We start from the raw sequence: 17,381 nt of genomic DNA, 5'->3' as shown, positions 1-17,381 counted from the left end.
GGCTGCACATGGAAGTTTCTAGCATGAATAATCTCATGATCCCTTTGAGCCTGGGTGGCAGTCCAAAAGAAAACAGGCAATCCTGGAATACCCAGGTACCTCAATCCACCCAGATGTGTGTTTAAGTTGCCACCTTAAATAAACCATTAATTAACAATCTCACATCTGTCATGGATACACTCACCCAATCCACGTCTACTAGCATAGCATGGCATAATAAGCAAACGTAGAAGTAACTCCCAAAGGTTTGATAATAAACAGATAATAGGTACTACCTCAACTACTTCCCAAACCCACAATTTAATTAGATCCTAATCATGCAATGTGTGAGGATTGATCTAATGCAATAAAACTGGGTAGTAGGAGGTATGATCAAAGTGTTACTTGCCTTGCTGATGATCCGCGAAACCTAGCGATTCGAAGTAGCAAGCGGCGCACTCCGGGTACTCTATCGCAAACAAACAACCATACAATGAGTACTCAACTAATGCACGGGTAAAACTCAAATAAGAGATCTAACCAGAAAGTTCAACTTAAGAACTCCGGTTGGCAAAAAGAATCAAATCGAATGAAGCAACGAAAGACAAACGACAAAAGAAACAGGCTTCGTTTACTATTCTGGATCTAAGGCAATTTTTACAGTGGCAAAAACTTGTTTGAGTTGGTTAAACAGAAAGAGGTTTCGAGACGAAACTCCAGGCGCTTGAATCGCCTGATTCCGATAAACGAGATAAAAAGTTAGACTAAAACGAAAATCGGATCAGAAATCGCGATCAGAAAAATCGCGGATTTAATCTGAGAAAAAGAAAAAGGAACGAACGTTCGTTAACTGAATCTAAATGAAGAACGCATTCGTTAAAACGAACAAACGAGCGAACGCTCGCTAATTAGCCTAAACCAAAAAAAACCGATCTAAAGAAAAAAAAACGAAACAAAAAAAACCTACGAAAATCGACGGAAAAACCAAACGGTTTTTCTAATAAAAACAGCGGCGGGATCGAGGTAAACCTCGGGCGGCGACGGCTGCTCCGGCTCCGGCGGCGGCGGCGGCGGCAGCGGGCGGCGGCGCGGCGCGGATCGGGTGGCGGCGGCGCGGATCGGGCGCGGCTAGGGTTTGGGGCGTGGGCTGGGCTGGCTCAGGCCCCGGGGCGGCGGCTTATAAAGCCCCGTCCAGGCGGAGTCCTGGCCGGTTACGGCCCAGGGTCGGTTCGGACATTTTTTTTAAATACTTACGCTCGGAAAAAACAAAAGGACTACTAAACAGACTCCAAAAATCCCGAAATAAATTTTCCCCGGCTTCTAAAATCAAGCCGCACAGGATGAACATTTATTTGGGGCCTAAATGCAATTTTGAAAAATGCGCATTTTTCCTAAATTCAAATAAAATAGCAAATAAAACCAAATAAAATCTTATTTGATTTTTTATTAAATCCCCAATATTTCTTTATTTTGGGAAAGTCATTTTATTCCCTCTCTCATAATTTTTATAATAGAAATAATTGAAGATAAAATAAATAAAATCAAAAGATCCTATTTTCAAAATTTGAGACAACTCAAATATGAAAATAACGAAATCCCCAACTCTCTCCGAGGGTCCTTGAGTTGCGTGAAATTTCTAGGATCAACCAAAATGCAATAAATATGATCTGCAATGATGATCTAGTGTATAACATTCGAAATTGAAAATTTGGGATGTTACAAACCTACCCCCCTTAAGATGAATCTCGCCCTCAAGATTCGGGTTGGCTAGAAAATAGGTGAGGGTGGTCCTTCAACAAATCTTCCTCTCGTTCCCAGGTGGCTTCATCCTCCGTGTGGTGGCTCCACTGAACCTTGCAAAACTTGATAACCTTGGTGCGGGTGACTCGACTGGCATACTCTAGAATCTTAACTGGTTTCTCCTCATAGGTCAAATCACTATCCAGCTGAATCGCTTCCAGTGGTACCGTATCTCTCAGCGGTATGTCAGCCATCTCTGCGTGGCACTTCTTCAACTGGGATACATGGAACACGTCGTGAACTCCTGACAATCCTTCGGGCAATTCCAACTTATAGGCAACTTCTCCCATTACCTCCAAAACTTTGTATGGGCCTACAAAACGTGGCGCTAACTTTCCCTTAACTCCAAAGCGCTTAACTCCTCGAAGTGGTGATAATCGAAGATAAACTCGGTCTCCGACTTCGTAAACTGTCTCCTTGCATTTAGAATCTGCATAACTCTTCTGCCTGGATTGAGCTACCTTCAGCCTGTCGCGAATTAATTTCACTTTCTGTTCAGACTCCTTTATCAGATCCGGTCCAAACAACTGGCGATCTCCAACTTCATCCCAGGACAATGGGGTCCTGCACCTCCTTCCGTACAAGGCTTCGAAAGGGGCCATCTTCAAACTGGATTGATAGTTGTTGTTGTAAGAGAACTCTGCATACGGCAAATTCTCGTCCCAACTAGATCCGTAATCTAGCGCACAAGCTCTTAGAATATCCTCAAAAATCTGATTGACTCTCTCAGTCTGTCCATCTATCTGCGGTTGGAAAGCTGTGCTAAACTCCAGTCTGGTGCCCAAAGTCTCATGCAACTGATTCCAGAACTTTGAGGTAAATTGGGTTCCTCTATCTGATACAATGCTCCTTGGAACTCCATGCAGACATACGATCCTAGTCATGTATATCTTTTCCAACTTTGCACTGGTATAGGTAGTCTTCACTGGAATGAAATGAGCTTCCTTTGTCAAACAATCGACTACAACCCATATCGAGTCATAGCCTGAACGTGTTCTGGGCAATCCTATAATAAAATCCATGCCTAACTTATCCCACTTCCATTCGGGTATCGGCAATGGTTGTAGCAATCCGGCTAACTTCTGATGCTCTGCCTTTACTCTTTGACATACATCACAAACTGCTACATATTCCGCAATATCCTTCTTCATTCCGGTCCACCAGAAAATATCCTTCAAATCCAAATACATCTTGGTATTTCCTGGGTGAATCGAATATGGTGAATCATGGGCCTCTTGTAAAATTAACTTCCTGATCTCCGAATCATTTGGCACATAAACATGGTCTTCAAACCATTAGGTATCGTGCTCATCCTCACAAAATCCCTTAGCTTTTCCTTTGCTCATTTTCTCCTTAATAGAGGCAATCTCGTTGTCTGTCCTTTGAGCTTCTCTGATCTTATCCATCAAAGTAGACTGAATCTCCAATGCTGCTACATAGCCTCTCGGGACTATTTCCAAACATAGCTCTCGAAGATTTTCGGCTAACTCCCTTGGTAAATGTCCCTTCGTTAGGGTGTTGACATGGCTCTTACGGCTTAACGCGTCAGCTACTATGTTAGCCTTTCCAGGGTGATAATGCAATCTCATATCATAATCCTTGATGAGCTCCAACCATCTCCTTTGTCTGAGATTCAACTCCTTCTGTGTGAAGATATACTTCAAGCTCTTGTGATCCGTGTACACCTCGCAATGGTTTCCAATCAGAAAATGTCTCCAAGTCTTCAATGCATGCACTACGGCTGCTAACTCCAAATCATGCGTAGCATAATTCAACTCATGAGGCTTAAGCTGTCGTGAGGCATATGAAACAACTCTTCCTTCCTGCATAAGCACTGCTCCAAGTCCTCGACGTGAAGTGTCACAATACACCTCATAATCCTTGGTCTGATCCGGTAAAATTAACACTGGTGAGGTAACCAAACGATTCTTCAACTCCTGAAAACTAGCCTCACATTCCTCAGTCCATATGAACTTGGTATCCTTCTTCAACAACTCCGTCATAGGCTTCGCAATCTTTGAGAAATTCTCAATAAACCTCCGGTAGTATCCTGCGAGTCCAAGAAAACTTCGGATCTCTCCAACTGTGGTTGGCGCTTCCCACTTGGTCACAATATCAACTTTAGTGGGAGCTACTGCTATACCTTCTCCGGATATAACGTGTCCGAGAAATCCAACTTCTTTCAACCAAAACTCACATTTGCTAAACTTGGCATATAACTGATGTTCTCTGAGCTTTCCAAGAACCAAACGCAAATGCTCCTTATGCTCCTCTTCATTCTTCGAGTAAACCAGCATATCATCAATGAACACTACGACGAACTTATCCAAGAACTCCATAAACACTTTGTTCATCATGTTCATGAAATATGCAGGTGCGTTAGTCAAACCAAATGACATAACGGTATACTCGTATAGCCCATACCTGGTGGTAAAAGCCGTCTTAGGTATATCCTATTCTCGAATCTTCAACTGGTGGTATCCTGATCGTAGATCGATCTTGGAAAATACCTTAGCTCCTTGCAATCGATCAAACAGACAATTGATCATCGGGAGTGGGTTTTTGTTCTTGATGGTTACTTCATTCAATCCTAGATAATCGACAACCATCCTAAACGATCCATCCTTCTTTTCTACTAGAAGTACTGACGATCCCCAAGGTGAAAAACTTGGGCGAATGTATCCTTTATCCAGTAACTCCTTAATTTGCTTCTTAATTTCCCCCAAATCCTTTGCTGGCATCCTATATGGTCTCTTTGATATTGGCCCTGTGCCTGGCAAAAGCTCAATCAGAAACTCAATATCTCTATCCGGCGGCATGCCTGGCAATTCTTTTGGAAATACATCAGGGAAATCCTTCACTACTGGTACTTCCTCCTGCACAACTCCTGTTAAACAATTTGCTTGAGTCCTCTTTGGCACATGTCGGGATGCATACTTGATCCTTCTCCCTTCTGGGGTGGTAAGCAAAATTGACTTACTGGCACATTCAATATTCCCTTTATACTTTGACAACCAATCCATGCCTAATATCACATCTAATCCTTGAGATTACAACACTATTAGGTCTGATGGAAATACGTAGTTACCAATCCTTAATGGTAACCGATCACACCATAGACTAGCCATATATTCTGCTCTAGGCGAGGTTACTAACATGAGTGACCTAAGGGCTTGGGTTGGCAGTTTATACTTATCCACAAATCCCGTTGATATGTATGAATGTGATGCACTAGTATCGAAAAGAACGAGTGCAGTAAATGACTTAACCAAAAACTTACCGATTACTGCATTCGGTTGCTCTTCAACCTCCTCCACGTTAACGTGGTTCACCTGTCCCCTGTTGAAAGGGTTCGGCTTCTTCCCAGAGCTTCCATTGCCATTTCCATTCTGTGATTCAGGACATTCGTTGGCATAATGTCCGGTCTTCTGGTAATTAAAGCAAGTGACTTGGCTCAGGTCTTTCTTGGCTGGGGTTGATGGGTTCGTGCGGTTCTGGCCGTTGCTTCCTCCATTCCCATTACCAGTCTTGGGGCCATTGTGATTGTGCGAGCGACCTCCTCCATAGGTATGCTGGAAATGTCCTCCCGGTCTAGGGGTAAAACGTGGCTTCTGCTGAGCTCCAGAATTATACTTTCCTTCTCCATACTTCCTCTTGCGATTCTCAATTTGTTGCTGCTTCCCTTCAATCATAAGAGCACGATCTACCAACTCCTGGTAGTTGTTGAAGGTTGCTACCATCAACTACATGCTCAACTCATCATTTAGTCCTTCCAGAAACTTCTCCTGCTTTGCTGCATCCGTAGCAACGTCATCTGGGGCATAACGTGCTAATTTACTAGAGTCCTCCACATAATGGCCAACTGTCCGTCCTCCTTGGCGCAAGTTGCGAAACTCTCGCTTCTTCATGGCCATAGCTCCTGCTGAAACATGGGCAGTTCGAAAAGCCTGCTGAAACTGGTCCCACGTGACAGTGTCGACAGGGAAAGTGGCTTTGAAATTCTCCCACCATAATGTTGCAGGTCCTTCAAGCCGATGTGCGGCAAACTTCACCTTTTCTGCATCCGTGGATCCTGATGTGGTCAACTCTCTAGCTGTCTTGCGGAGCCAATCATCTGCTACTATCGGCTCGGTGCTACTGGAAAACACCGACGGATTCAGCCTAAGAAAACGGGCTAAGTGATCAACAGGTGGTGGTGGTGGTGGATCGTTGTTGTTGTTCCCTTGATTCTGATTCTGGACTAGCAACTGCTTCAATGTGTTCTGCTGCTAGATCAACTGGGTGAACTCCGGTGGGAAGGTAAATCCGGGGTCACATCTCGGAGGCATCTGAGGATTTAGAAAAGATGAGATTTAAGAATAGAGGGGGTCTAACGAGAAAACACTACCCATATGCACATGAGGCAAAAGCAAACAATTCACTTCATTCATTCAATCAAACAAGGGCATACAATCGATCTAACTATCGCAAAAGTGCTCGGACTATAATATTTACATGGTGGACTACTACTACTGATGAGGTGGTCTACTAGAAATATTCTTCGGTTGTAGACTCCATGATATCTCCTCCAGCTTCATCAACATAGTCATCATCGCTATCATCTGGATCCGAGTCGGTGTCGTCGATGATGATGTAGTCTTCCGGGCGAATCTCCTTGGGTTCTTCATCTTCTTCTACTGGTGTAGGGCCTCCCATAAATATTCCGATCTTCTTGATCAGATCGTCATTCTTCTCCACTAATACTTCAATTTCTTCTTCAAAATCTTCATGTGTAGCCTCGAGTTCTTCCTCCAGTTCCTTGATTCTTATCTTTGCCTTCTTCAGGTCTATCATATCGGCGCACATCTGGTTCTCCTGACGTCGAATGTGCTGGTTTAACTCCTGGATAAAAGCTGCAATTGATCTATCCTTTCTGGTGCTGATCATCTCCAAGTGCTCATCTCGGCACCCACAAATCTGGTAGATAGTATCCTTGAGATCATTGCGGTAGACTTCTCCGATGCGTCCCATGGCGATGTGAGCTGCCATGCTCTTTCCTAGACTCCAAGTTGGTGCATCAAAAGAAAACTCTATGGGCTCAGTGACTGGCATGAACGTCCTTCCTGGAACTTGAACTTGAATCATCCAGCACTCTTCTTCAGGTAGAGTGGCGTTGTAGGTGCCGGTGAAGCTTAGTACTCCTATGTTCAGGTATCTAGTGACTTCCTTCAAATGACGTCCAAAGGGTGTATCTTCATCCGGTTGAGTGAACTTGTTCCTTGCATCCGCCATCCTAAAAGAGTAGAAAAGATGAGAAGTCAGAAAGAGAAGAGAGTGAGTAGTGATCTAGGTCTTTAGCTTAGTGGTCGTGTCCTATAGTCAGTGTGTGCTCTGATACCATCTTGTAGCGACCAGACCTCAAACGGTCCAATCTCTATGCTCCGGTGTCATCCCTGGATCAGTAATGCTGACACCGCACAGTACTTGAAGGATTTATAGCGGAGTAGCAATCACACACTTATTACATCGAGTGTCTCAAAAGACAACTTATTACAATAAATATGGCTTAAGGCCATCTAATAACGATAACAGCGGAAGGCTTGTAAGATAAGTGAGTCCCTCAACTCCAATGGCATCACTGAGTATAGAACCACGACCTAAAACTCCTTAATCATCATCTGAAGAGTCTGCAACATTAATGTTGCAGCCCGAAATGGGTCAGCACATGGAATATGCTGGCAATGTAACACATAGAGAGTAATGGAATGAAACAGCTATTCTATATGCATATTTGGCTGGTGGAAAGCTCTATGGTTACAGTTTTGCGTAAAGCCAAATTTTCCCTACTGCAAAGGAATAAATTTATTTAACTATCATGGTGGTTCTTAAACATTGAGAATGGTTGATAGCATTCTCAATCCCAATTAAGCATCATCATTAAACAAACCCATCAAAATTAATTTTTATAGTAACATGTTGAGATTCACATGATAATCCAGGTACTAGATACTCAAGATGTCCATAACCGGGGACACAGATAACCATGATTAGTTTATACACTCTGCAGAGGTTTGCGCACTTTTCCCCACAAGACTCGATCTCCTCCATTGGATTTCTCTCACTACACGGTGTTTGAGAAACGGATGACCGAGACATAGTCTTTCAGAAGCGCTAGCACCTTACGATGGGTAGATCGTACCACCTACATCCCCTACATCTGCTAGTCTACCACAATAAGAGTTTGCACGACTTAGTCAACTATGCTAGAGCCCATAATAGCTTGTGGCTGCACACGGAAGTTTCTAGCATGAATAATCTCATGATCCCTTTGAGCCTGGGTGGCGGTCCAAAAGAAAACAGGCAATCCTGGAATACCCAGGTACCTCAATCCACCCAGATGTGTGTTTAAGTTGCCACCTTAAATAAACCATTAATTAACAATCTCACATCTGTCATGGATACACTCACCCAATCCACGTCTACTAGCATAGCATGGCATAATAAGCAAACGTAGAACTAACTCCCAAAGGTTTGATAATAAACAGGTAATAGGTACTACCTCAACTACTTCCCAAACCCACAATTTAATTAGATCCTAATCATGCAATGTGTGAGGATTGATCTAATGCAATAAAACTGGGTAGTAGGAGGTATGATCAAAGTGTTACTTGCCTTGCTGATGATCCGCGAAACCTAGCGATTCGAAGTAGCAAGCGGTGCACTCCAGGTACTCTATCGCAAACAAACAAGCATACAATAAGTACTCAACTAATGCACGGGTAAAACTCAAATAAGAGATCTAACCAGAAAGTTCAACTTAAGAACTCCGGTTGGCAAAAAGAATCAAATCGAACAAAGCAACGAAAGACAAACGGCAAAAGAAACAGGCTTCATTTACTATTCTGGAGCTAAGGTAATTTTTACAGTGGCAAAAACTTGTTTGAGTTCGTTAAACGGGAAGAGGGTTTCGAGACGAAACTCCAGGCGCTTGAATCGCCTGATTTCGATAAACGAGCCAAAAGTTAGACTAAAACGAAAATCGGATCAGAAATCGCGATCAGAAAAATCTACTTCGTGAAAGAAGCAAACAAGCACACACGAGAATATCAACCCCACACTATTGCTCCCCGACAACGGCACCGGAAAAGAACTTGATAATCCCCAAGTGCAGGGAATCATCGTAGCAATTTCCAAAGGTGGAAGTGATAAGTATGGAGTGTCAAACCCACATGGAGCTAAAGGTAATATCAATATTCTCTCAAGCCCTATCTGCCACTGGTACGACTCTACGTACACTGAACGTTTGCTTCCAACTAGAAATAAGATATCAAACTACGTTGTGGGTATCAAGTGGATAACTTAGTATGATATCGGAGAGCTAAAATATAAAAGTAGGTGTTGTTAGCATAAAGTTAGAATATATTACTAAATAATATAAATAGCGAGTGTGTAATATGGTGGATCGGTGTGCGGAATTGTCCTAGGCAATCATTAACAAGACCGGCAATCACTATTGCAATTTCATATGAGGGAGAGGCGTAAGCTAACATACTTTCTCTACTTGGATCATATGCACTTATGATTGTAACTCTAGCAAGCATCCACAACTACTAAAGATCATTAAGGTAAAACCCAACCATAGAATTAAAGCATCAAGTCCTCTTTATTACCATATGCAACAAACCCCTTACTCGGCTTTGTGTTTCAGTCACTCACCAACCCACTATAAGCGAATCATGAACATATTGCAACATCCTACAGCGGAAATCACTCACGCTTGCACGACACGGAGGGCACCATAGGACAGCACCAAAGTAAAACATACAACTCATACCAATCTTGATCATCAATCAACCCAAAGACAAAGGATATCTACTCAAAACATCATAGGATGGCAACACATCATTGGATCATAATATGTGGCATAAAGCACCATGTTCAAGTAGGGATTACAGCGGGGTGCGGGGGAGTGGACCGCGTAAAAGAGATGAGGATGGTGATGATGATGGTGATGTTGATGAAGACGATCACCGCAGCTATGATTCCCCTTTCGATGGCACTCCGGTGCCACCAAGAGAGAGGAGGAGAGGTTCTCTCCCTTGTGCTTCCTCCTCCATGGCCTCCCCCTGGATGGGGAGAGGTTCTCCCTCTGGTCCTTGGCCTTCATGACGATAATGGCCCCTCCGGGATCCTCCTCCATGCCCTCCGGTGATGATGGCCCCCTCCGGCAGGGTGCCAGAGAGGGCCTAGATTGTTTTTCGGTGGCTACTAAGGCTTCTGGCGGCGGAACTCCCGATCTAGGTTAATTTTCCGAGGTTTCTGTATTAATAGAAATTGTTGGTGTCGGTCTCACATCAAGGAGGTGCCCGAGGCATCCACGAGGTAGGCCCACGCGCCTGGGGTGAGCGCCCCCCACCCTCGTGGACGCCCCGAGACTCTTCTGGCCCAACTCTTTTACTCCGGGGTCTCCTTTTGGTCCATAAAAATCGTCAAAAATTGGCACGTCAATTGGACTCTATTTGATATTCCTTTTCTGTAAAACTCAAAAACAAGGAAAAATAGAAACTAGCACTGGGCACTAGGTTAATAGGTTAGTCCCAAAAATCATATAAAATAGCATATAAATACATATAAAACATCCAAGGTTGATAATATAATAGCATCAATACTTCATAAATTATAGATACGTTGAAGATGTATCAGGCACGTTCGTCCAATTTCTTCGGGCGAACAGTTTTTCACTTCTACTATAAATATCGCTCCCCTTCCTCACTTCATTTTTACCCTCTCGACCTCTCTCCCGCTCGAGCTTCCCAAAACTTAGCACCGCCGCTACTTCATCATCGTCGGTGAGGAAGAGCTTCACTGCCTCGACCTTGTCGCCGTCGTACTCGCGCCGGCTGCGGATTTCTTCACTCCGCCACCGCCGTAGTTGTCTTCTTCTGCCAAGTTAGGGCGTGGAAGATCTGAACTGACGAGCTTCACATCTACACTTCCCAGTACTTGTGTTCTTCATCCAGGGTAATTAAAAGTTACTTTTACTGCCCTCTTTGATTCAAATGTTTTCTACAAAATCTTCAAAAGGTGTTTATTCTTCAAATCTTCACACACTGGACACCTCCCATAAAATCTATTCTTGATCTGTTTCCCTAATCAACATCTTTCTTCAAGATTCCTCAGTTGTGTGGATTTTTCAATCTATACAACTCTGGAACCTCAGTCAAAGAACACTTAGTGAAATTCTTCAAGACTCATCTGGTCAAATTCGTCAAACTTGTTCTTATTGCAAAACCTTCTGAGAACGCATATGACCTCTCCAAATTCCTCGCAACTATACTCTGTTCATAGGTACAGATGTTAGCTACTGAATCACTAGGTTCTCATCAACTTAACTCATTTGCAGCGTTCCTTGAAGAAAAGTTGCATACATCTTCAGAGAATTGGATTGCTCAAATTCCTCAGCTGAAGAAAATGGCTGACGGTAAGAATCCATAGAAGGGAGGAAAGAGGCCTGAGGTCAATACCGCTTTCGAGATTCCTGATGACATATACAAGGATTATTGCACTACTGATGAGGCCAAATTTGGCAAGGAGGACAAAAATCAGCGCAAGGTGTGCATACGAAGGATAGAGAGGAGATGGGCACGAGAATGGAGGGAGTACAGATATGTTACTCCCAAGTATATGATGAAATTCGCTCTTAATCCTCCATGCCCAAGACCTCCATTGGCACCTGGCCAAGAAGCTGATCCCACCCACCTCAAGCGTGGTGAGGACTATCCTGATGAATGGGCCAAGCGCCAGGCCAAGCTAGCCAAAATAGCTAAGGAAGCAGTGAGGAAATTTAATGAAGACTCTACTGCTGCTGCTACCACTGCTGAGGCCTCTACAAGCAAGCCAAAGAAGGCCATGGCAAAGAAGCCTGCTCATAAGCCAAGTGGTTCACCCCCAATGCCCTCACGGCCAAGTTCCTCAGCAATGCCCTTGTGACACCCCGAGACCATCGCGCCAGGTGTCTTCTAGTTTTTCGCTGTTGTTGTCTTGTCATTTGTTTGTGTGTTGCATTTTTGCCATGTCATCATCCGCATTGCATCTGCATGTTTTCAAACTTGCATCCGTCCGGGTCTCCCCGTTCTCTCTGTTGTCCGTTATGAGCCCAACCACACTCGCACGCGCCCGCGGCATGTCTGAAATAGTATTTTATAAGTGGCCAGAAAATGTTCTCGGAATGGGTTGAAACTTGGCATGCGGTGTTGTTATAGTGTAGATAGGCCGCGTGCCAAGTTTCATCGCATTCGAAGTCTGTTTGACGCCCCAACGAATAACTATAGCGACAATATAGTCCACTACCTACCGCCAGGCCCAACCTAACCTCTCTCGTCAGCCCACGGCCCTCCTCGCGTGCGCGTCCGAAAGCTGTCCCGGACCCGACCCGGGCAGTCGTCACCATTGGGTCCAGATCATCCCCAAACATCTATAAAACATCTTCATTTTGTTCGCTGGACTCCCTAGTCTATTTTTCTCGACCATCCAATAACAATCGGAGTCACGAGATAGCCCTACCCACACCCACTTACTATAAATAGCAGTGCAATCATCGGACCAATCCCTAATCCCTAGGGATCCTCCTAGTCGCCGCCACCCCACTGTCTCTTCTCTGTTTTCCGCGCCCGACCAACCATCGCGCTCCGTTCCTCGATCTCCTCACCAGATAAACTGCAAGCCGTGGTAGCAGAAGTCCGTGTCCACCTCACCTTCGCGCTCCTGGAGACGTTCAGTGCTCGCAGCTCCTCGCGTCCGCGCGCCCGCAGGGCATCAGCAGCAGTCCCGAGCGCCTCGTCCCCTCATCCTGTACCTCGATCCAGGATGGATCGGGAGCAGTGCTGCATTTCGCTCGTCATCGGCAGCCTCAACCACCAGGACGCTGCCGCCGGACCAGCAGGTCCCCTGCCTCTTGCCCATTTCCCTTTTTCCTGACTCTCCTGCTCCTCTAACCATTTGTCTTCTCTCCTGTTGTAGCGACCAGACCTCAAACAGTCCAATCTCTGTGCTCTAGTGTCATCCCTGGGTCAGTAATGCTGACACTGCACAGTACTTGAAGGATTTATAGCAGAGTACCAATCACACACTTATTACATCGAGTGTCTCAAAAGACAACTTATTACAATAAATATGGCTTAAGACCATCTAATAATGATAACAGTGGAAGGCTTGGAAGATAAGTGAGTCCATCAACTCCAACGGCATCACTGAGTATAGAACCACGACCTAAAACTCCTTAATCGTCGTCTGAAGAGTCTGCAACATTAACGTTGCAGCCCGAAACGGGTCAGCACATGGAATATTCTGGCAATGTAACACATAGAGAGTAATGGAATGAAACAACTATTCTATATGCATATTTGGCTGGTGGAAAGCTCTATGGTTACAGTTTTGTGTAAAGACAATTTTTACCTACTGCAAAGGAATAAATTTATTTAACTACCATGGTGGTTGTTAAACATTGAGAATGGTTGATAGCATTCTCAATCCCAATTAAGCATCATCATTAAACAAACCCATCAAAATTAATTTTTTGTAGTAACATGTTGAGATTCACATGATAATCCAGGTACTAGATACTCAAGATGTCCATAACCGGGGACACAGCTAACCATGATTAGTTTATACACTCTGCAAAGGTTTGCGCACTTTTCCCCACAAGACTCGATCTCCTCCATTGGATTTCTCTCACTACACGGTGTTTGAGAAACGGATGACCGAGACATAGTCTTTCAGAAGCGCTAGCACCTTACGATGGGTAGATCGTACCACCTACATCCCCTACATCTGCTAGTCTACCACAATAAGAGTTTGCACGACTTAGTCAACTATGCTAGAGCCCATAATAGCTTGTGGCTGCACACGGAAGTTTCTAGCATGAATAATCTCATGATCCCTTTGAGCCTGGGTGGCGGTCCAAAAGAAAACAGGCAATCCTGGAATACCCAGGTACCTCAATCCACCCAGATGTGTGTTTAAGTTGCCACCTTAAATAAACCATTAATTAACAATCTCACATCTGTCATGGATACACTCACCCAATCCACGTCTACTAGCATAGCATGGCATAATAAGCAAACGTAGAAGTAACTCCCAAAGGTTTGATAATAAACAGGTAATAGGTACTACCTCAACTACTTCCCAAACCCACAATTTAATTAGATCCTAATCATGCAATGTGTGAGGATTGATCTAATGTAATAAAAATGGGTAGTAGGAGGTATGATCAAAGTGTTACTTGCCTTGCTGATGATCCGCGAAACCTAGCGATTCGAAGTAGCAAGCGGCACACTCCGGGTACTCTATCGCAAACAAACAAGCATACAATAAGTACTCAACTAATGCACGGGTAAAACTCAAATAAGAGATCTAACCAGAAAGTTCAACTTAAGAACTCCGGTTGGCAAAAAGAATCAAATCGAACGAAGCAAGGAAAGACAAATGGCAAAAGAAACAGGCTTCATTTACTATTATGGATCTAAGGAAATTTTTACAGTGGCAAAAACTTGTTTGAGTTGGTTAAACGTAAAGAGTGTTTCGAGATGAAACTCCAGGCGCTTGAATCGCCTGATTCTGATAAACGAGCGAAAAGTTAGACTAAAACGAAAATCGGATCAGAAATCGCGATCAGAAAAATCGCGGATTTAATCCGAGAAAAAGAAAAACAACGAGCAGTTTAACGAACGAACGTTCGTTAATTGAATCTAAACGAAGAATGCATTCGTTAGAACGAACGAACGAGCGAACGCTCGCTAATTAGCCTAAACCGAAAAAACCGATCTAAAGAAAAAAAGAAACAAAAAAACCTACGAAAACAGACGGAAAAACCAAACGGTTTTTCTAATAAAAACAGCGGCGGGATCAATGTAAACCTCGGGCGGCGGGTCCGGCGGGCGGCGGCGGCGGCTCCGGCGACGGCGGCGGCGGGCGGCAGCGGCTCCGCCGGCGGCGGCGGCGCAGATCGGGCGCAGTTAGGGTTTGGGGCGCGGGCTGGGCTGGCTCGGGCCCCGGGGCGGCGACTTATAAAGCCCCGGCCAGGCGGAGTCCTGGTCGGTTACGGCCCAGTGTCGGTTCAGACTTTTTTTTTAAATACTTACACTCAAAAAAAAACAAAAGGACTACTAAACAAACTCCAAAAATCCCGAAATAAATTTTCCCCGGCTCCTAAAATCAAGCCGCACAGGATGAACATTTATTTGGGGCCTAAATGCAATTTTGAAAAAACGCGCATTTTTCCTAAATTCAAATAAAATAGCAAATAAAACCAAATAAAATCTTATTTGATTTTTTATTAAATCCCCAATATTTCTTTATTTTGGGAAAGTCATTTTATTCCTTCTCTTATAATTTTTATAATAGAAATAATTGAAGATAAAATAAATAAAATCAAAAGATCCTATTTTCAAAATTTGAGACAACTCAAATATGAAAATAACGAAATCCCCAACTCTCTCCGAGGGTCCTTGAGTTGCGTGAAATTTCTAGGATCAACCAAAATGCAATAAATATGATATGCAATGATGATCTAGTGTATAACATTCCAAATTGAAAATTTGGGATGTTACAAACCTACCCCCTTAAGATGAATCTCGCCCTCGAGATTCGGGTTGGCTAGAAAATAGGTGAGGGTGGTCCTTCAGCAAATCTTCCTCTCATTCCCAGGTGGCTTCATCCTCCGTGTGGTGGCTCCACTTAACCTTGCAAAACTTGATAACCTTGCTGCGGGTGACTCGACTGGCATACTCTAGAATCTTAACTGGTTTCTCCTCATACGTCAAATCACTATCCAGCTGAATCGCTTCCAGTGGTACCGTATCTCTCAGCGGTATGTCAGCCATCTCTGCATGGCACTTCTTCAACTGGGATACATGGAACACGTCGTGAACTCCTGACAATCCTTCGGGCAATTCCAACTTATAGGCAACTTCTCCCATACGCTCCAAAACTTTGTATGGGCCTACAAAACGTGGCGCTAACTTTCCCTTAACTCCAAAGCGCTTAACTCCTCGAAGTGGTGATACTCGAATATAAACTCGGTCTCCGACTTCGTAAACTGTCTCCTTGCGTTTAGAAGCTGCATAACTCTTCTGCCTGGATTGAGCTACCTTCAGCCTGTCGTGAATTAATTTCACTTTCTGTTCAGACTCCTTTATCAGATCCGGTCCAAACAACTGGCGATCTCCAACTTCATCCCAGGACAATGGGGTCCTGCACCTCCTTCCGTACAAGGCTTCGAAAGGGGCCATCTTCAAACTGGATTGATAGTTGTTGTTGTAAGAGAACTCTGCATACGGCAAATTCTCGTCCCAACTAGATCCGTAATCTAGCGCACAAGCTCTTAGCATATCCTCAAAAATCTGATTGACTCTCTCAGTCTGTCCATCTATCTGCGGCTGGAAAGCTGTGCTAAACTCCAGTCTGGTACCCAAAGTCTCATGCAACTGATTCCAGAACTTTGAGGTAAATTGGGTTCCTCTATCTAATACAATGCTCCTTGGAACTCCATGCAGACATACGATCCTGGTCATGTATATCTTTGCCAACTTTGCACTGGTATAGGTAGTCTTCACTGGAATGAAATGAGATACCTTTGTTAAACAATCGACTACAACCCATATCGAGTCATGGCCTGAAAGTTTTCTGGGCAATCCTCTAATAAAATCCATGCCTAACTTATCCCACTTCCATTCGGGTATCGGCAATGGTTGTAGCAATCCGGCTGGCTTCTGATGCTCTGCCTTTACTCTCTGACATACATAACAAACTGCTACATATTCCGCCATATCCTTCTTCATTCTGGTCCACCAGAAAATATCCTTCAAATCCAAATACATCTTGGTATTTCCTGGGTGAATCGAATATGGTGAATCATGGGCCTCTTGTAAAATTAACTTCCTGATCTCCGGATCATTTGGCACATAAACATGGTCTTCAAACCATAAGGTATCATGCTCATCCTCACGAAATCCCTTAGCTTTTCCTTTGCTCATTTTCTCCTTAATAGAGGCAATCTCCTTGTCAGTCCTTTGAGCTTCTCTGATCTTATCCATCAAAGTAGACTGAATCTCCAATGCTGCTACATAGCCTCTTAGGACTATTTCCAAACATAGCTCTCGAAGATTTTCGGCTAACTCCCTTAGTAAATGTCCCGTCGTTAGGGTGTTGACATGGCTCTTACGGCTTAACGTGTCAGCTACTACGTTAGCCTTTCCAGGGTGATAATGCAATCTCATATCATAATCCTTGATGAGCTCCAACCATCTCCTTTGTCTGAGATTCAACTCCTTCTGTGTGAAGATATACTTCAAGCTCTTGTGATCCGTGTACACCTCGCAATGGTTTCCAATCAGAAAATGTCTCCAAGTCTTCAATACATGCACTACGGCTGCTAACTCCAAATCATGCGTAGCATAATTCAACTCATGAGGCTTAAGCTGTCGTGAGGCATATGAAACAACTCTTCCTTCCTGCATAAGCACTTCTCCAAGTCCTCGATGTGAAGTGTCACAATACACCTCATAATCCTTGGTCTGATCCGGTAAAATTAACACTGGTGAGGTAACCAAATGATTCTTCAACTC

The sequence above is a fragment of the Triticum dicoccoides genome, chromosome 1A (genome assembly GCF_002162155.2).
Source record: "Triticum dicoccoides isolate Atlit2015 ecotype Zavitan chromosome 1A, WEW_v2.0, whole genome shotgun sequence".
NCBI classification, from domain to species: Eukaryota; Viridiplantae; Streptophyta; class Magnoliopsida; order Poales; family Poaceae; genus Triticum; species Triticum dicoccoides.
The sequence above is the reverse complement of the archived record's forward strand: the minus strand, read 5'-3'. Positions refer to the sequence as shown.